Below are 21,176 nucleotides of genomic sequence, written 5' to 3'. Positions count from 1 at the left end.
AAAAAAAAAAAAAAAAAAAAAAAAGCTATTGTCACAGTAGCTTTGTGCTTCTTGCTGCTGGGGTCATAGGGTGTATACTGACGGAATGTCTCCATGAGTCACTCTAGAACGGCAGCAGGAGATTCATCTGATTGTCTAACCTCACATACCTTGGTCAAATTTGTGAGTCATTGTGCAGCCCCCTTGAGCCCTGCCAGTGGAACCTGGCAGTAGACCTTCAGGTGCCCCTTACCTTCTGCCGTATTAAAGTCCCAGTCAGGTCTAGTCAGGAGAAACTTGCTGTAGAGGACAGCCTCTTCAATCAATGGTGCCCCAGTGTCTGAGGGGGCATTCTTTCTGGCTTCCTGAATTATCCTCTCTCGATCTTCTGTCATAAAGAACACTCTCATGACTTGTTGAATATCATCCCAGGTGGGCTGATGAGTAAATAAAATAGTCTCAAAGAGATTATTGGGGTTATCTGAAAAAGGAGGGGAGGTAGTGGCCACCACGGTACCAGGGGAGGTGGCTCTCACACTTCGCTCCTCCCTCTGGTAAAGGGGGGTACGTGGCCCTGGTCCCATTTGGGCTGAGGATCCGGGAGCTTGTGCTGGCGCAGTGGGGATGGGAGGGCGGGCAATAAAGCCAAAGGTAGGGGGATATGGAGGAGGAGGGTCTTGGAGCAACAGGTCCACTGTTAAAGGGTTTGGAGGATTGACTTCTTCTCAGGTCTGGATCCTTCCTCCCATGTTTCTTTTCTTTTTTTCCTGACAACCAGAATCTGTTGTCAGGTAGGTCTTGGGAAAAGAAAGGCTTTTATCCATGAAGGGGGGAGGGGTCCTCCACTAGAGTCTTCCAGGTAACTAGATAGGACACTTGGTCTCGGTGCCCGAGGGATCCTGGCCTAAAGACTTTTTCTTCTACTGCTTTGATCACCCTACAGGTGGCCACCCCACCCTGAAGGTGGGCCATTTGGAGAAGCAGAGAGTAACTAACTTTTCCTTCTTTAATACTGCTGATAAGTTTTCTCCTCCAGTGGTTAACTAGGATGCTTAATGGGGTAGATTGATGTCTATTTTCACATTATTTCTAGTCAATTTGCTAATTTCTACCAGAATGAACCGAAGGAGGTCTGTAAGTTACCCCTGTATCAGTGTAAATACCATTCAGGACAAAACATGAATGGAGGAGAATTTTATTTTGGCTCATGAATTCAGAGGAATTTCATTCTGTCTTGGTGATTCCGAAGGCATGGCTGGAAATGGCTCAGTTTTTGGTGATAGGAACATAAGGTTGTAGCTTGTTTACATAGTATGGACTCGGAGGCTGACTCCTCAGCTGGAACCAGGGGTTGATAGAACCTTAAAAAGTTGCCCCTAGTGTCCTATTTCTGCCAGTCCAGACCTGTTAAGTATAATAAGCCTGTGGAGGGACATTTCAGACTAAAACCCAAACAGGATTGCTGGGATTTGATAGGGATTTCATTAAGTCAATAAATTATCTAGGAGAAAGTAGACATTTTAGTAATATTGAGTCTTATGATCCATTGTCTATAGTTCTTTAAATCTTTAATTATTCTCAGTGATGTTTAATAATTTTTATATATGTATTATATGTTTCTTACCAGATTCCTGTTTCATAAAAAAATAAGAATATGATTGATTTTTTTCCATCTGTGGTTGCTTGTAACTTTTGTTGATATTTTAAACAATTTATTTGTTGCGTGTGAATATATACCTGGTGCACACTATAGGGTGTGTGTGTGTGTGTGTGTGTGTGTGTGTGTGTAAGGTCACAGGACAACTCTGCGGCTTTGGTTTTCTCTTTAATCTTTACATGGATTCTAGGGGTGAAATTCAGTCAGACAGCCAGGCTTGCACAGCAAATACCTTAACCTACTAAGCAGTTCTGCTGGCTTAACAGATATTTGTTGTTTTAATGGCAGATTTTTTTTTTGAAATTTCATCACTTTTATTTTTTAATTTTTTCATTTGACTTCTCTTAATTTTCAGCCTCACTAAAAATGAACGACTTCAGCAAAGGGACTGAGATTGTTCTTGGCAACCGAATTAATGGATTTTCTTTCAAGAGGCTCAAAATTCAACAAGTCTTTTAACGTTAGGATAGCATGAAAATAAACTGTATTTCTAGGAAGACAATAAAACAAATTTAGTAATTTAGATTTGTTTACTTAACTTTTTATTTTAAATAATTACAGTTTCACAGTAAGTTGCAAAAATAGGATTTTGAGGGATTGGAGAGATGGTTCAGTGGTTAAGAGCACTAGTTGCAACGAGGACCTGAATTGTATTCTTAGCACTCACATCAGGTGGCTATACTGCCTATAGCTCCAGCTCCAAGGTATCTGTCACTCTCTTCTGGCCCTTCTTGCACTTGGACACAGACACACATGTATATAAGAAAGACAAATAAAATAAATCTTAAAAATAAACTATAGACAGTTCAGTAAGTCCACTTTTCCCCAGTGGTATTACTTAGTAAGCAGTACAATGTTAAAACCAGTCAATAAACATGAATACCATATGCACATCAATGACATATACATAGATTCAAATGTCTATTGCATGTATGTATGCATGTATGTATGTATGCATGTATATGTGTCCATGCCACAGTGCATGTGTGCTAATCAGAGGACAACTTAGAGAAGCTAGTTCTTTTCTTCCACAACATGAGCTCTGTGGATCAAATTCAGGTTGGCAACAAGTGCCTTTACTTGGTAAGCCAGCCCGTGTGTGTGTGTGTGTTCATGTATGTTACAGCAACTTCATGGAGTTGCTTCTCTTTTTCCACATTTATATAGTTTTTGTTCCCTAACAACAAAATCCAAATCTAAGAGCTTAACATTTTGAACCACAAGCTAGAAGTTAGAGAGAATGAACTAGAAATGGTAGAATTGATAAACTCTCAAACTTGGTGATATAATCCTTTAATCCCAGCACTCAGAAGATAGTGGCAGGTGATCTCTGAGTTCAAGGTCAGCCTGGTCTACAGAATGAGTTTCAGGACAGCCAGGGATAAAAAGAGAAACCCTGTCTGAAAAAAAAAAAAAAAGAAAGAAAAAAAGGAAGGAAGGAAGGATACTACACTTGATCTTAGCCAAAAGGCCGAGAAGCGATAGAAAGAAAAGGAAAGAAAGAAGAAAAAAAAAAGGAAAAAAATTCCAAGAAACAAACCAACAAAAACCTCCCAAACTCTTCTTCAGCTACACACACTTGCACCTCCTAAACAAACATACCACCAACTGGGACCAAGTGTTCAAATCAATGAGCCAATGGAGAATATGTTCATTCAAACATAGCGAGACGTATGTGTGGGTTCATCTCTTGAGTATGTTTACTGATCATCAACAGCCAATACACCTGGTCTATCATTACAGAGGAATGACCTTGCGGTACATGTAAGTACTTGTCCTATATTTGGTGTTCCCTTACAACAATTTCAAAATCAAACCTGTTTTTCTGAGTCATGAAATATTATTTAAATGGAGCTCTATATTTAATAAGCTTTGGAGCATGATTTTTTTAGCCCAAGCAGAGTGTTTTTGAGCACCATTAAAGTTGTTTGAAGTGAGGCTAGAAAAGACTCAATGTAGAGTAGGTGCCTAACATTTTGAGATTCTAGATTTATTTTCTAATGTCCACCCCAAAACTCAATACAAATTGGGCCAGGAGTATTAGAACATGCCTTTAATCCTAGTTCTTTGTAGGAGGCAGAGGCAGGCAGATCTTTGTGAGTTCAAGGCCAGCCTGGTCTACATAGATAGTTTAACCTGCTAAGGGTACAAAGTGAGACCTTGCCTCAAAAACCAAACAAAAAACTTGCCTACACAAATTGTTGTATTTATTTGTTTTGCTTTTCAATATTCTTATGTGTGGTTGTGCCCATTTCTTTATCTGCTAGCAAGTTGATGGATTGCATTTGTAGGTTTTTGTTTTTGTTTTTGTTTTTGAAACAGGGTCTTATTATTCAGCACAGGGTACTTGCAGTTTTATTGCTTAGCTTACTAAATACTGGAATTGGGAATTGGATGTATAAGTCATTAGGCTGGCCTAAATTTTGCTCTTGATGTCATGTCTAGGGACTTTAAACTCATCCCTAGGTCTTTAAGATTTCTCCTCATTTTTCAATTTTAATTTAATTTTTTTTAAAGATTTATTTATTTTTATTATATGTAAATACACTGCAGCTGTCTTCAGACACTCCAGAAGAGGGCGCCAGATCTCGTTACGGATGGTTGTGAGCCACCATGTGGTTGTTGGGTTTTGAACCTTGGACCTTTGGAAGAGCAGTCGGGTGCTCTTACCCACTGAGCCATCTCACCAGCCCTAATTTAATTTTTTTTAGTTTTGAGTGTGTGTGTGTGAGTGTGTGTGTGTGTGTGTGAGAGCGCTTATATGCATTTAAGTGTGTATTCGTCATGTATTATGTGTTGAGGTATCATATACCAAAATGCTTATAAACTATCTTCTTCATACTCACCACAAATAGAACAGTTTTGGTACTTGATTTGTAGAATGCCTTTTTCCCCTACATCCTAAGACATTCTCTAGCAGAAGCCAGCTGAGTGTACTACAGTTCAACTTCATCTCAAACTAAATACCACCCGAAACTAGCCTTTGATACCACAGGCCAAGGCTTCATCTAATACTTCCCATTTTTCAAAAGCAAGTTTCAAGCCCCAGGTTATGTTGGTTGTGAGCCTAGCTTTAGTGACTGAAATGAGAGCTGAAATGAGTTGTTTTATGTGTCCTTCTGAGTCACTGGCTGTGGTTCTCCTGACCCCCTCTTTAGTTTTGATAATTAGCTAGGATGGCTCAGAGAACTCAGGAAAATATGTGTTATCCCATCTATTATACAGGAGTAGCAGTGGATAGAAATGAATAGCCACATAAAGAGAGTGAGGTATGTGGGAATATACCAGAAGTGCCTTTAAAATCGGGAATTTAAAGGAGGAGGGCACAGTTGTTATCTTTACTAACTTCATCTTGTTCCATTAATTTGTTCTCTTTGAGTTATTTCTCTTCTTCAGCTTCCTGTAGGCAGTTATCTCTTGCTTAGAATAGATATGATTGTTTCTCTGGTAGTGGAGCAGAACACTGTGAAAGCAGAAATGCCCTAGAACCATAGTCTTACTCAGATTGCTAGGCATATGCATACTGTCTGGTTTGCTACTGTTGTCCTTTCCTTTAAAACCTAATGGGCAAGATACGATAGATAGCTGCCTTTTCAGTCCAGCCAACCCAAAATAAACTCCTTTCCTGTCCCAGCCCTCACAGCCAAGCATCTTTAACAGAAACAAACATGGAGCCTTTTTCATGCCTTTTCTGGACACATCAGCCTTCAGTCACTGCCATGTTTAGCCCCTAAAAGCTCTCTGAATCCTTGTTTCAAGGATCTTTATGAAAGATTCATAAAGCATGGTTGATTAGCAATAAGATTATAGCCTAGGAAGTGGGGTGGGAAGTTCTCCGTTTCTGATCTTTGTAGACTCTTCATGGTACCTAATTTTCATCCAGAGTCTCAGTAGTTTCTCATCAGAACAAAATGTAATCTATCATTTAGGAAATTCCAATGGAGTACAAACTTTTTTTTTCTTATAAAAAAATCAAGAATTGAGATTAAAAACTAAAGTAGACATACCAGAGAAATGGCTCAACAATTAAGAGCATTAGCTGCTCTTTCAGGGAGCCAGGTTTTATTCCTATCACCCTTATGGAGGCTCATAAGTATCTGTAACTCCAGCCAGGGGACCTGGCTTCTTGTAAGAACTCTTAGAAAAACATTTTCTGGGGCTGGTGAGATGGCTCAGTGGTTAACATTGCCGACTGCTCTTCCAAAGGTCCTGAGTTCAAATCCCAGCAACCACATGTTGGCTCACAACCATCTGTAACGAAATCTGATGCTCTCTTCTGGAGTGTCTGAAGACAGCTACAGTGTACTTACATATAATAAATAAATAAATATAAAAAAGCCAAAAAAAAAAAAACATTTTCTGACAAGAGGTACTGTAACCCAAGTTGAATGTGTGAGAGTCTGTGCTTGAGTGCACAGTTGTACAAACATTTTATTTATTTATTTATTTATTTATTTATTTATTTATATTTTACAAGTATTTTGTGGTTTTTGTTGTTTTGTTGGTTTTCTTTCTCTGTATTTATGCTTGTTTGAAAATTCTTGGCCCATGTGGCTTAGTTTCTTTTGCTTCTGAATGTGTGAAATACATCTCATTGTGTAGCTAAAAATAGTCTGGACCCTCTGGTCTTTTTGTTTCCTCCTGAGTTTTGTAGGATTACAAATGTGTACCACCATGCCCAGTCTTCTTCATTTAACTATTCTAGTACTTCCCAGGCTTGTTAGCACCTCTGTACATACTTCTACCTTTCCCCTGACCTTTAATCTCTACTTCCCTCTAAGTATAAAGTTCATAGTTGATTAACTCTTACTTCTTTACACGTTGTGATAAATCTTTACCATCATATTTTGGTCAGTATATCTTGTAATTTTTCTGGAAACACTTTTATCTGTCTTACCAAGTTCTGTGAAAACCAGAGGAGTAGTTTGTTGGTCCTATACTTTCTTTCTTTCCTTTTTCTTTTTTGAGATTAAAGTATAATTATGTCATTTTTCCTTCCCCTTCTTCCCTCCAGTCCTTGCCATGTTCTCACCTTGCTCTCTTAAATTTATGGCCTCTATTTCTTTGTTACTCCCTCCCCTCTCTCTCTGAGCATTCCTAAATGTATAAACACAACTTGCTCAGTGTGAGTAGTGTTACTTATATGATTTAAGGGCTGACACTTGGTATTGGGTAGCCCATTTGGACCTCTTCCTAGGAAGATTATGTTTTTCTCCCACTCCCACTCTCAGCATTCCTTAGCTGCCTGCAGTTCTTTGTCTGTGGGTGGGACCTAGTGAGATTCCTCCTTATGTGTTAGCCTGTCTGGTGCTGTCATCCTTGTTTAGGCAGTGGTCTTGATAATATTTAGTGAATGGTTTTAGCTTTTTAAACATTTCTAGGACACAGAAATCTCACAACAAACTGTTTTTTTTTTTTTTTTCTATGACTTAATCTTTTTTCCTGCTCTTTAGCAACGGTTCCTGATCCTTAGATGTAGGAATTAAACACTGTAGATATATTAGTTGGGGATGGTCACTACATAGTCACTTGCTCTCTGCGTTTTGATCAGTTTTGATTTCCTCTAATGGGCTCCATCTGCTGTAAGAAGATCCTGTTTTGATGAAGGGTGTTTTTTATAAAATCTTAGGTTTCAGTGGTTTTTACTAGCAATCATTGCTATTTTTGTTGTTGTTTGTTTCATTTTGTTTTTCTTCTTTGAAATTACACCTGCTTGTGGGTCTGCTCTCATTGATTGCCAGCCTATGTGGTCCACGAGGGCAGTGGGAGCAGAGAAGTTGAACAGTGGGTTCAGGAGCCCTGTGAATACGTGTGTTGGAGGACCACACCTGAACTGCTTGTCATTAGGTAGATCAACTTTACTTAGGTTGATTGAAGGCTTATAGTTTTGGGGGACTGAGGGCAGCGACTTCCAGGATGAGCCAACGTCATTGGCTGAGGGCTAGGGTACTCAGCATACCTCATTAGCATGTTTGAGGAATCTCTGGTGCTGCCTGAGCAGGTTTTGTCAGAAGAAAGGAAATTGATCCTATAAACTAATTGTGGCTAAGTGACATTCCTCAGATAAAGGTATGGGCTTAGAACTCCTTGGCAAGGTCAGAGAAGGAGAAACTTTGGTAATGAAAGAAGTCCTGACCCCTAGAAGGGCTTTGGTCAATGGTAGACTTTGGCCTTAATTAGCAGAGTTTTTTCCACACCTGTTCTTTTCCTGTGTAGCCCAGACTGGCCTTCATCTTCCTTTCTCTACCTTATTTATATTTTCACTTTCCAGTTTTCTTAGTTCTCTAATATTCTTGCTGTCAAATAATTTTTTATTTCATAGGAGAGATTATGATTTGGAATCTTTGGCTTCTATCCCTGTGAGGTTAAACTTTAAGTATTTTCCTCTTGTCTCTGTTCATGCTCTGGATCTCATTTCTTCTACTGTATTCAGCATTCGTTTGTCTCTGAAGGTAGGAAAGAGTTCAGTTAGAGAGGCTAGAGAGATGGCTTAGACGGTCTCATTTTCCAGACGACAGGGTTCTGTTTCCAGAACCGACATGGTGGCTTACAGCTTTCTGTAACTCTAAATTTAGCTAACCAAACACTGTCTTCCAGCCTCTCCTAGAAGACGTACATATAGGCAAAATACTCAAACACATAAAATAATAAATAAATTGATAAATTATTAATTTTCTGATCCTGTACTCAATCTGCAGTCTGTTGTTTCTGGACTTTGGCTCCTAACACCAACCTACCCTTTAACTACTATCATAAAACAGCAGTGACTTCGAAAACTGTAAAGTCAAGGGGGTCTTCCTTGGCAATGGGCTTCTATGCAGCTCGATTTACTCTTGAGTATGCTTTTTTGCAGCAGTCTTGGGTTTCTTCCTACTTCTTTGATAATTCATCTTCAGTTTTCTGCTATTTAATCAGTAATTACAAATGCTATTTCAATACTAAATATTTACTAGAAGGTTACAAAGTTAAAAAAAAAACTTTAACAAAATGTTAGGTTGTAAAAAAAATCCAGGTTTAAGAGGGTATTTTGGGCATTGTGTACACTCTATGCTGTCAGATGCTCAAAATTTTAAGAAGTACCAGTGAGGTAGCTCAGTGAGTAGAGGTTTTTACTGTTAAGCTTAACAATAAGTTTAATGTCTAGAACCTAAAAGGAGATAACCTATCCAGGCAGTTCGATATATAGCCCCTCCCCCATACAAAATAAACAAATGTTAAAAAAAAAAAGAGAGAGCCTGAGAGATGGCTCATTGGTGAAAAGTGCTTAACTACTCGTGCTGAAGTTGTTGTTGTTTTGTTTTTTTTAAAAAGATTTTTGTTTATTTATTATTATAAGTAAGTACACTGTAGCTGTCTTCAGACGCACCAGAAGAGGGCATCAGATTCCATTATGGGTGGTTGTGAGCCACCATGTGGTTGATGGGATTTGAACTCAGGACCTCTGGAAGAGCAGTCAGTGCTCTTAACCACTGAGCCATCTCACCTGCCCCCTTGTGCTGACGTTTTGGTTCCCAGTACCTATACGACAGCTTACAAACACCTGTAACTCTAATTATAGGGTATTTGACAACTCTGGCCCCTGTGGGCACCTGCATAAGCATGGTGCACATAAACTCATACAGGCACATGCATAAATAAATACAAGATAATCTCAAAAAAACTTTCCTTAAAAAAGAAAGCATTGATATTTATCATTTCAATGACCCTTTTAAAACAACTGTATAAGTTATAAGTTACATTCCTGTTTAATTAGAAAGTATATAGAGGGGGATAGGTTAAGAAACTGTATTCTTCCTGATTGGAAGACTAAGCTACAGAAAAGGATGGAAATAAAGTCTACTGTTTTGTATTATGGGGGCTCTGAATTTTTAAAACCAAACCAAACCAAACCAACCAAACCAAACCAAACCAAACCAAACCAAACCAAACCAAACCAGGTTCTTACTGTGCAGCCCTGGTTTGCTTGTAACTTTATAGACCCTACTATTCCCAAACTCAAAAGGTCCTGCCTGCCTTCACCTTCTAAGAGCTGGAATTAAAGGTGTATGCCTCATCTCCCAGTTAGAACTGCACACTCTTAGGTGTAAAGTCCTGTTTACATTAGTATTTCTGTTAAATTAACCAAGCNGTAACCTGATGACTTTCCTTGTAAGTCTTTTTGCAGCTTTCCCATTGTAATATTTCTGTAAATTGCATTTGAATGAATTAGATATTATTTCTCTTGATTTCTGCTCATATATGTATATTTTGGTTAGTAAAGTTAGCTTGATAAATTCTGTGTCTTTAAAAGTTTGTGTCTTTGAAAACAGTTATATACCATGTAGCATACCTTATGCAAATCAGCTGTCTGTTCAGGTCTTGTTTTCTCCATAAGACATATTCTAGTTGTTTAAAAGCAGCAGATGGAAGAAGGGGATTGTACTTATTAGCTTTCACAATGAATGACTACTATGGATGTGGTAAAGGACTTAAAATTTTTTGATGAATGAAAGAGAGCTGCATCTTGCTTTCTGTACTATTTTTAGCTGTGAGGCTATCTCTTGTTCCTCTTGTAGTCTGTTATAAGAGGATCAGAAAAAGATCTTTTAAATAGAACTTCCTTTAAGCCCCAGACTTGGTTGCAGCTGGCATAGCTATAGAAGGGCAGCTTTTCCTCCCCCTGGGATACATACTGAATCTGTCCCATAGCTGCTGCTATGTTTACTCCTTACAGAATGTAAAAGGCTGACTAGATGTTCTGTACATGCCCTTTTCTATCAAAATAGGAAGTTTGGGTTCATTTCTGGAATCTTTTGCGGGGGTGGGGGGTTAATAATTTTTGCAGTATGTCCTGTAGTGTGAAGGTAGTATAGTAATCATCTTGATAATGTAGTCCTACTCCCACTAATTTCCATGTGATTTATTAGAAGAATCACAACTTGTTTCAATTTTCCATTTTTTTCCTGGAATTATTTCTACAATGCTAGAGAATTTAAACACTTATGAGTATTTAAGTTAGAATCCTGTCATAAGAGATAACCTTTTCAGTCTTGAAATCTAAAACAGTGTGTTTTGTTTCGTGAATTAAGGGATAGACATCTTTAAATGTGGCTGAAGTCCTGCTTCAAGTATGTCAGGCAGTGACCAAAGAAATAATTCTGAGCTTATTATAGCTTGGTGAAGCTACGCTTTTGCTTGCTGTGTCCTTTTAGACATCTGGTGGAGTAGGGAGCGTTTCCTGTGGCAGCACTGTCAGCGATGAATAGATGAATGAATTCATCCATGCTCAGAACTCACAGCACGTGTACTTTTATCCTTCCAAGGACATAAAGAGCTGAGAGACCAACCTTAGCAATGGTCCAGGCTTCAGGGTGGAGGGTGGGGAAAGAGGCTTTGGGACTGTCCAAGAAGGGGAGATCTGCATATCTAGGATAAAGAAACAAAAGAGTCTGTGACAGTATCGAAAGAATCTGACATTTGCTTTGTCTGTACAAAGGATGAAAGGAATTTTGCCGACTTAACCAAAACAATAACTGGTTTTGTATCAGTTTGAGCCCGAAAAGAGGCAGCAGAATAATATGGTTTTTTTGTTGTTGTTTTTATATTTTTGAAGCATATTTACCTTCAGAAATGGACGTGGAATGCTTTTATTTTTGGAAAGGAAAACGTGACACCGATTTTACGAGCTTAGTAGCTGTAGGTGGAGACTCTTGTTTTGTTTGCCAAACCTTTTTAATAAGCAGTGAAGTCTGGATGGATAGCAAAGATTGCAGTTGCTTTTCCTGGGACCTTTGTTCTTCTCTTGGTACTTAAGATAATTTCAGACAAAGGCGGCTATGTATGGAAAAGAAAAGCAAATATCAAGTATTTTCTCTGTTCCTGCTTTGATTCTAGTGAGGGTTTTCTATATTTTAGTATTAGGCAATAATTGTGTCCTAGGTTAGCTGTTTGCTGGGTTACTGAATGGGCTGTTTACCTCTTTATTCAGCAGTAAGTAGGTGCTAGTAGTTGGTGTCTGGGGAGTGGCTTTTTTTGTCTGATATTTGCTATGGATGATTCGAGTATTCTGAGAAGGAGAGGTTTACAGGTGAGTAAAAGAAAGCCTCTTTTTAAATGCTGTTAGCACCTTTTGAAGATGTATCAGATTGTTGCAATTTCATTTAGTGCATGGGGGAGGGGGTGTCACTAAATATTTTATTCTGTCATATATACTTATGACTAGAGAATTTTTGTTAAGACCTTGCTACTTTGTTTTCTTTTCATTCCTTTTGTTTTATCTTGAAATGGGGTCTTGGGTATATTACTCAGGTTGATCTCCAACTCCTGGGCTCAAGTGATCCTCCTTTCTCAAGCCTCCTGAATAGCTAGGACTACAGGGAGTGTGACCACATGTTTCTTAGCTATTATTACTACTTTTGATAGGAAAGTGCTGCTTGAATTTACTTACTTTGAATTAAATGAGTGGAGCAATTAAATCAAACCTATGTAGGATACAAACCTAATTTGAACATTAGCTATGCAAACATTCTGTTTCTGACCATTATGCTTGTCTCTATTTCATAATAAAGTCATGCACACGTATGTGTGTGTGTGTGTGTGTGTAACATTTGATTCTGTGTAAACTATTAAGACATTTTCTAAACCTTTGCTTTGCATATATGCTATCCATTTATGTTAGCCTGTCTATTTCTGTGTATTTCTGTCCATCCATCCTCCATCTTTCTCAGTTCTTAGATCTTTGATATATGAAGAAGTGAATAAGGTATGTAAGAATAAGAGGAAATGCAGAGACTGACAGACAACTTAAATGTAATTTTAATGAATACCTTTAGCATTAAAATAACTCACCACATTTCTTCTCAAATTTGGATATGTTTATCATGCACCATAAATCAGATCATCTTGCTCTGTTTTTTTTTTTATGTAAATAACAAACTAGCTAGCTCATCACAGACACAATGACGATTCCAGTATAAATTCTAGATGATCAACCAATTTATGAGGGTCTGTTTGTGTGAAATACAACAGTGTCTCTTGTTTTCGTTAGGTTTATTTGACATTTGTAAAGATATCCCCCACTCCCCCAAAACACTCTGGTCCTCTCAATTCCCATGAACTAATTTTAATTTATTTTTCTTTTGTGTTCAAAAAGAATATATGTAAGGTAGGATTGGTAAACTTAAAACAAGTTGAAACACGATATTTGTAGTTTTGATTATATTTCTTTTTATTCAGTGTGTGTGTGTGTGTGTATGAGAGAGAGAGAGAGAGAGAGAGAGAGAGAGAGTGTGTGTGTATCAGTCAATGTGTGGTAGGGCAGGGCTTCAGAAATCCTTTGGAACTAAGAGTTATAAGAGTTACAGGCTTTTGTCACCCACCAGATGACAGTGCCAGGATCCAAACTCCAGTCCTCTAATGGAGCAGTAACTGAGCCATGTTTCCAGCTCATGATTATGCCTTTTATTAATATTTTCATATTGCAAACTCTCAAACCCAGGAGGAATACTTACTGAGTTCTTTACCAGTTGTCTAGTATGGCTTGGAGTTCAGAAGTCATCACACACCTCCGTGGGCTATATGTCCCCTTCTACTACAGTTGGCTCAGTGATTTGTCAGTCGATATTTCAGGGACATTCTGAAATATACTTCAAAAGTGTTCAGGATGCTTCTTAAGTAGTGGTGTATTGGAAAGTGCCTCTATAAGCATGCGTACTTGTATTTCCTAATATAAATAACATTTCTCTTTAGTTGCTGGGATTCAGAAATGGAATCGTGTTTCTCTGGTAGTGAATTTTAATTTTTTTGTTTGTTTATTTTGTCATCTTTGTGTTAAGACAGGCATCTTTTTCTTTTCACTGCTGACTATTGCAGGATCTGCTACTTTGTTTATTGATGCCCTTTCTTTTGAGTTTATTTTTGCTTAGTGAGAGTACCAAACTGTCAGATTACATAGATGGAGGGTGACTTTATTTTCTTTTGTTTTAAATAGCTGTATGTTTTTTTTTTTCTACCTCAAGGTTCATTTCTAGAATATAGCACGTACACATTCTGAAATAGAAGCAATGTGTGAAAAGCAGGAGTTTAGATTGGTCACTTGTTTAAAGAAATTAAAGTTTCAAGCCAATTTGATGATGGCACATGCCTTAGATCCTAGCACAAGTAGTTGAGTCTCTAAATTGGTGGGTGGCACAGGTCTGTAATGCCTGCACTGGGTCTATATAATTGAGATTCTGTCTCAGAACAAACAAACTAGACAACTAAATAACTAAATGGTCCCAACATCTGACATAAAATAATTACAATAATTTTAAGGAAGACTGTTTTAAAAAGCCAACAAAAGACGAGCATAGTCCCAGCACTTTGGAGGTTTGAGGCAGGCACATCTCTGTGAGTTGGAGACCAGCCTCTCTACATAGTTAGTGCCATGGCAGCAGCCAGAGCCATCTTGATACCCTGTATCAACTAAACTAAACCAAACAATCAAACAAACAAAACCCCTCAAACTAAGTATAGAGTCTAGAGAGATGACTCAGCAATTTACAGTAGGTGTGGCTCTTGGAGAGGACCCAAGTTCAGTTTTGAACACCCTTTTGAAATAGTTCATAACTGCCTTTAACTCTAGCTTCAGGATCTTTGGCCTTCTTGGACATCTGTACTCATTGACACACACCTAGACACAGATATAGATAGATAGATAGATAGATAGATAGATAGATAGATAGATAGATAGGTAGATAGATAGATAGAATAAAAACAAAGTTTTTGAAAATTAAACAAAACAAAACATAAAAACAAGGTCAAGTTTGAGTGAAGGCAGCCTTTATCAGATCAGCTGCTTTGAAAGTAAAAGAATTAAACTACTATAATTTTGGCACAACATAATGCTAATGAGTACTAAAATAGAAGTACACTGGCTTATTTAATGATTTATGTGAAAGAAGACACAAGCTGGAAAAATAATAGCTTTACTTATTATTGTGTGTTGGGCTCATTCTCAGGCTGGAATTTGTTCCTGGGAAAAAAAGGGGATGAAACAGTCATACACTGTACATTCACATTTCTTACTGGTAAAAATATGCCTGGGACGACTGTGCTGAGCATCTTTTCTGGAGGAGCCCCATCCATTATAGGAAGTGATTGTTTTTGCATGAAAACAAATTCAGATTTAGGTCTTATGGTAAAACTTGACTTTCATCCTCTTTTTTCGTGGTGGTAGGGGCTGTTTTTATTTTCACTGTGTAGCTCTGTCTGTCCTGGGAACTCACTCTGTAGCTTAAGCTGACCTCAAACTCACAAAGACTCACCTGCCTCTGCCTCCTGAGTGCTGGGATTGAAGGTATACCACCACTGCCCTGATAAGAATCTGTTTCCAATAAAAGAAAAAATATTTAAAAAAAAATAGAATTCTTGATATTTCTGTGCCTCTTAGTTTTGTTTTTAAGGAATGAAAACTGAATTGTCCTTCATTGGATAATTTATTAATGGTCATAATGTCTAAAGAAAAATCTCAAGTAAATTTTAGCAGCAATAGTTCTTTCTAGTATGCCTTAAGTGTTAATTAAATACTTCTGAACAGTGGCAATTTTAAGACTCTGATTTCTCAGCATCACTGGCAGAGAATGGGGAGTGAGGTGACACAAGTTAGTTTTTACCTGAGGATAATATATTCTGATTATTATTTCCTCTACTTCTCCCTGTTGCTCCCCATCTCCCCTCCTCTTCAAATTCTTTCTGTCTCTCATTAGAAAAGAACAGGCTTCTACAACCAAACATGACAAAATAAAATTATAATGTGAAAGAAAACTATTATATTGAAATTGGACTCAGCAATCCAACTGAAGGACAACTATCTTAAGGGACCCGTTTGTTCTCACAGTTAGGAGTCCCATAAAACACTAAGTTAATAGCTGTAATATATACTCAGAAGATCTGGTGCAGACCTGTAGACTTTGCTTGCTGCCTCAGTCTCTGTGAGTTCATAGGTACCCTGCTTAGTTGATTCAGAGAGCCTTGTTCTCCTGGTGTCCTTCTGTTTCATACCCTCACCCCCACCCCCACCTCCAACCCTCCCCCGACCCCCACCCCTGCTCTTACACTCTTTCCATCTCTTCTGTGGGATTCCCTAAGCTCAGAGGGGAGTGGTTTGATAGAGAACTTCAATTTATACTCTCCACATAATGTTGGCCATGGATCTCTGCATCACTTCCCATTTTGCTGTTGAAGGAAACCTCATGGATAATGACTAGATAAGGCACCAATCTATGAATATAGCAGAGTATCAGTAGGAATCACTTTGTTGATTTTTAAAAAAAGATTTGTTTATTTATTTTATATGTGAATGCTTTCTTCAGCCACACCAGAAGAGGGCATCAGACCCCATTGCAGTGGGTTGTGAGCCACCATGTGGTTGCTGGGAACTGAACTCAGGACCTCTGGAAGAACAGTCAGTGCTCTTAACTGCTAAGCCATTTCTTCAGCCTTTTAAAAAACTTTTTCTTTTAAAGACATGCAGTGCTGGATTTCCCTTTCGGTCTCTGGGCATCCAGTTTCTGGTTCTTGGTTACCTGAGCAGTGTTAGGTGTCAGCTCCTTCTTATGAAGTGGTTTCCTACGCCTACATATGACTCGTGAGGGCATTAGATACTGCTTTTTTAGGCGTAGATATAAAAGACAAAGACAGGAGACATAGAGCAAGAGAGAGGGGAAAAGAAACAAGGGAGAGGGGGAACGGATATTTGCCCTAGAGAGACTTAGGACTGCCTCTTGATAGAGAGGAGGCAAATGACAGTTTATGAAGAGAAAAGCCTCCCACCAATCCCATGTTAGGATGCGTTGGTTTGTTTTGATTGGGCATGTTAGTTAGGGTAGCCAAAAGGGCGCTTTTGATACTTCTGATTCAGTACTTTGATATCTGGAACTTGGTGGTCAAGAAGTAAAGTGGCCAAATAAGAGAATATACCTTAGTGGCTATCTTTAGGAACGTAATCTAACAGTTCTTTAGCAGGGGTAAAAGGGTAAATGGCAAAACATGGCAAAACCTGGTAGCATTGTGTTTGCCATATTTGGACTTGCCCTTTTAATGAAAATAACTAATACCCCTGTGAAAGAACCCTTCAACCTCAAAGGGGTTATGACCCACAGGTTGAAAATGAAAACCACTGATCTAGGAGATTAGTAAAGATTACCTCTAGGGGCATGTGTGGTGGGGGTAATATTTCCAGACAATATTAATTATGGGGATGCTCTGCCTTGAGTATTTGGTGACCCAAATGTCTACCCTGGGAGCCTGGATGGAATAAATATGGAAGAAGAAAGCACACTAACACAGGCGATTGTCTCTGCTTGCTGGGCACTGTGGTGTGAGCTCTTCTTTGTCAACCTCTCATGAGACACTGAAGCATGAACAAAGTAATATTTTCTTCCTCAGATTTTTTGTTACAAGCATACACAAGCCTGCACACTGAATTCATTTGAAAGTCTGGGAAGTTCAGGGAGGGAACTGTCTCAGGCATAAATAGCTTAATTTATAGATGTGAGCTGGATTGTAGTTTAGTAGGAGAGTGAGGCCCTCCTTTCCACCTTTGGCACTGAGTGGATAAAACCCAAGCCAAATTAAACCAAACTACAAATCAACCTTCCCCTAACCGGTGACTATGGACATAAAGGGCAAACACCAGCCTTGTGATCCGTTTACATATTTACTTGTGAGGGCACTAGATATTGCTTTTTGGATACTTGGCCTTTGTTCTTTGTTTAGAAACATTTTATGGATATAGTTAAACTGTGATATATATGTGTGTGTGTAAGCATTCATACATATATACATACATATACAGAGTGATTCTTTATTGATCTGCCTGACATCATTTAAAGTGTTGTATAACACCATTAGAAATTTGCTTTGAGTAGTGATTTCTAGGATTTCATATATGTAGTTTTCTCTATAACTTTAGAATATACTTAATAGACTTTTGCTTTATTCATTGTCATCAGAAAATAGTTTTGTTTTGTTTCTTTGGGAAGTGTCATCCTCAATCGGAAGTACGCAAACACATGAATTTGAAGGACCTAAAATGGTAATGAAATGTAGATGGTATTTCTTGTTCTACTAGGATTTGGTCCTCTTTGGTACCAAAGACTTTGTAAAAGACTGCGTTAATCTGGAGCTTTGAGTGTAAAATGTAGGTCTTATGGTATAAGGAATGGTAAGGAATATAGATCAAGATGGTCAGTTTTAATGTATTCATTCTGTGGATACGATTTATGTCTTATAAAGGGTTTCATTTTATATAGCTGTGCCTATCATTGCTACTTAAAATTATGCCTTTTGATACTCAGTGAAATTATTTTTTAAAAAGCCAGGAAGAACTATTTCCAATATTTTATATAGATTATTTCAGATGTTAAGAAAATAGAATATACTTCCCAAGCATATTTTCTGAATATCCTTTCCACTCATGCTGCTATAACAAAATACTACAGACTGGGTAGTTTGTAAAGATGAGACATTTTTATGGGGCAGTGGTGGTGGGTGCCTTTAATCCTAGCCCTTGGGAGACAGAGACAAGCAGATCTCTGAGTTCAAGGCCAGCCTGTGTAGAATCTTGGTATAGGACAGCAAGGGCTATACAGAAAAGAACTGTCTAAAAACACCACCTTCTCCCAAAAAGATGAGATATTTTCTGATAAATTTTAATCTTGTAAGTTCTAAAATGAATGAACAGGCATTTGATGTGTTAGAGAGGGCATTTTTGCTTTACCTTTGTGTAGGAGAAGGTAAAAAGGCAAAAAAATGCCTCTAATAAAGGCGTTTGAAAGAAATCTTAATAAATAATTTATCATTAATCAAATAAATAATAAAACAAATTTAATAAATAATTCATATTTAGGAAGACAGGATTACCTCTAATCTATTCACCTCTAAAGTTGATAATACTGTCACATTGGAGTGTAGTCCAAATATGAATCATTTATATCCATAGCAAATGAGGATAATAGAAATACGATATGGACAAAGATAATTTGAGAAGAGGGAACCATGGATCTTACTAGTATAGAGACCAAAATTCTAAATAAAAGCCTTCAGGCCTAGATTATTTTGTGTGTGGGAACTTAATAAATACAGTTAATAAAAGTTCATTCAGAAAAATAGAATAGTTATCTCCTTGACAAATTTTGAGAAACCAGCATAATTATAATACAGAAATATGACAGAGATGTTATAAAAAGGAAGCTAGATACTGTTATCCATTGTGAAAATCAAGATACAAGCCAGACATGGTGCAAACCTATAATCTCAGTAACTGGGAGACTGGGGCAACAGAGTGTCAAGTTGGAAGCCAGTCTGGTCTATACAGAAAAACTCCACCTCTGAAATAATAAACATTTCTAAGCAAATTAACAATAGAGGAGAGCTTTATTAATTTGATAAATGACATTTTTGAAAACATTCTAGCTGTCTTTTAATATTTAGTGGCAACATAGAGATTAGATGAGAAACAAGGCAATATGCCTACAGTTGTATTCATTTTATAGCAATTATGGAAAGTGGAAAGATGCAAAATTCTTAGTCTTGATAGAAGACGAGATTGTTTATACAGTAAAATTCTAAAGAATTTACAGAGTAGTTATGAAGTACTCCACTTCATCTAATAGAATTGTCAGTGGGGTTTTTGGCGGGGGTGGGGGGGGAGGAATATAAAATAGTTCCCACATCTTTAATACACAGAAAGTTGAATTTGTTTATCTGCCATAAAAAAGCCCCCAAATGAACAAACTGACATAGTTGAAACTAAAAAATTAGCTTTATACCACATGTTTTTGTGGCTTAGATGTCTATTTCCTTTATGTTCTTCTCATTACCTAATGTCTTCTTTTTTTGTTTTTGTTTTGTTTTGGTTTTGGTTTTGGTTTTGAGACAGGGTTTCCCTGTGTAGCTCTGGCTGTCCTGGAACTCACTCTGTAGACCAGGCTGGCCTCGAACTCAGTAATCCACCTGTCTCTGCCTCCCAAGTGCTGGGATTATCTTTTTTTTAATTGGATATTTTATTTGTTTACATTTCAAATGTTATCCCCTTACCCTCTACAAACCACCTAGCCCATCCTCCCTTACCCTGCTATTTTGAGGGTGTTCTTCCACCCATCCAATCAGCCTCACCGCCCTAGCATTCCTCTACACAGGGGGCATCAAGTCTTCAAGGGCCTCCCCTCTCATTGATGCCAGATCAGGCTCCTTCAGCTCAAGTCTTTTCCCTAACTTCTCCATTGGAGTCCCTGTGCTCAGTCCAATGGTTGGCTGCAAACATCTGCATCTGTATTGGTCAGGATCTGGCAGAGTCTTTCAGGAAACAGCTGTATCAAGCTCCTACCAGCAAGCACTTCTTGGCATCTGCAGTAGTGTCTGGGTTTGGTGTTTGCATGTGGGATGGATCCCCATGTGGGGCAGTCTCTGGATGGCCTTTTCCTTCAATCTCTGTTCCATAATTTGTCCCTGTATTTCCTTTAGACAGGAGAAATTCTGGGTTAAATTTTTGGAGATGGGTGGGTGGCTCCATCCCTCAAACCGGGCCCATGCCTAATCTCTGGATATGGTCTCCCTCCCCTTTGGTTCTCCCCCCCCCACCCCCCCACCCCCCCACCCCCAGACAGGGTTTCTCTGTATAGCCCTGGCTGTCCTGTAGACCAGGCTGGCCTCGAACTCAGAAATCCGTCTGCCTCTGCCTCTCAAGTGCTGGGATTAAAGGCGCGCGCCACCACAGCCCCGCTCCCTTTGTTGTTTTTATTCCTCCTTCTGTCTCTTCTTTTCCCAACCTTGTTTTATTAAGGTTGACCTGGAACCTTCTCTGTAGTCCAGGCCAGCTTCAAACTTGTATTCCTTGTGTCTCAATTAATTAATTAGCACATGAAAAGAAGGAGCTCTGGGCCACCAGTCATCAGGAAAATGCAAATTAAAGCCACAGCCAGATACTATTATATATCTTATAGAGTAGCTAAAGTGTTCAGGACTATATAATATATTGGATGAATATAAAATAGTCAACTTTTAACATTCTTACATTGTTATTATAAGTACAATAGGATTTGGAACAGTTAAAACACATGCATTGTTAATGAGATTATATGGTACAGTCACTTTAAAAAATACTTTTAGTTTCATATAAAAACTTTACATATGTAACCAACTAATTCCATGTTCTTACGTATTTTCCTAAGACAAAACATAATTTATGAGAACACTTGTTAAACAACCCCAAATTGAAAACAACTCAAATCTCTATCACCATGAGAAAGCAGTATAATTTGTTACTATTATATGCAGCAATGTGGATGAATTTTAAATACACTGCTATATATAAAACAAAGTCCTACATAAAAAGTTCCATACATTGGGAAGCTGAGGTTTGAGGATAATGAGTCCAAAGCACTGGAATGCATAGTAAGGGCCTAGAGGGAGAGCAGGTATTTCATAGTTCCATTCGTCTAGAATATTCATGCAGGCAGGAAAAGTAAAAATAGGGAAAATAGAGGTTTTATTCTTTTTTTTTTTTTTTTTTTAAAGATTT

General features: G+C 38.1%; 1 protein-coding gene and 1 non-coding gene across 7 annotated transcripts in view; one reads left to right on the top strand and one right to left on the bottom strand.

Moving 5' to 3' along the window:
- The window catches only part of Mast2 (microtubule associated serine/threonine kinase 2), a 156,675-nt gene that overhangs the window by 47,438 nt on the left and 88,061 nt on the right, over positions 1–21,176 (top strand). The window lies entirely within an intron of this gene.
- On the bottom strand, positions 2,920–3,119 carry LOC115031054. The gene has a single exon (XR_003836627.1). It is a non-coding gene; the product is annotated as a U2 spliceosomal RNA (small nuclear RNA).

Source organism: Mus caroli, chromosome 4 (genome assembly GCF_900094665.2).
Source record: "Mus caroli chromosome 4, CAROLI_EIJ_v1.1, whole genome shotgun sequence".
In the NCBI taxonomy this organism is placed as follows: Eukaryota; Metazoa; Chordata; class Mammalia; order Rodentia; family Muridae; genus Mus; species Mus caroli.
This window is presented reverse-complemented; position numbering and strand designations above follow the sequence as displayed.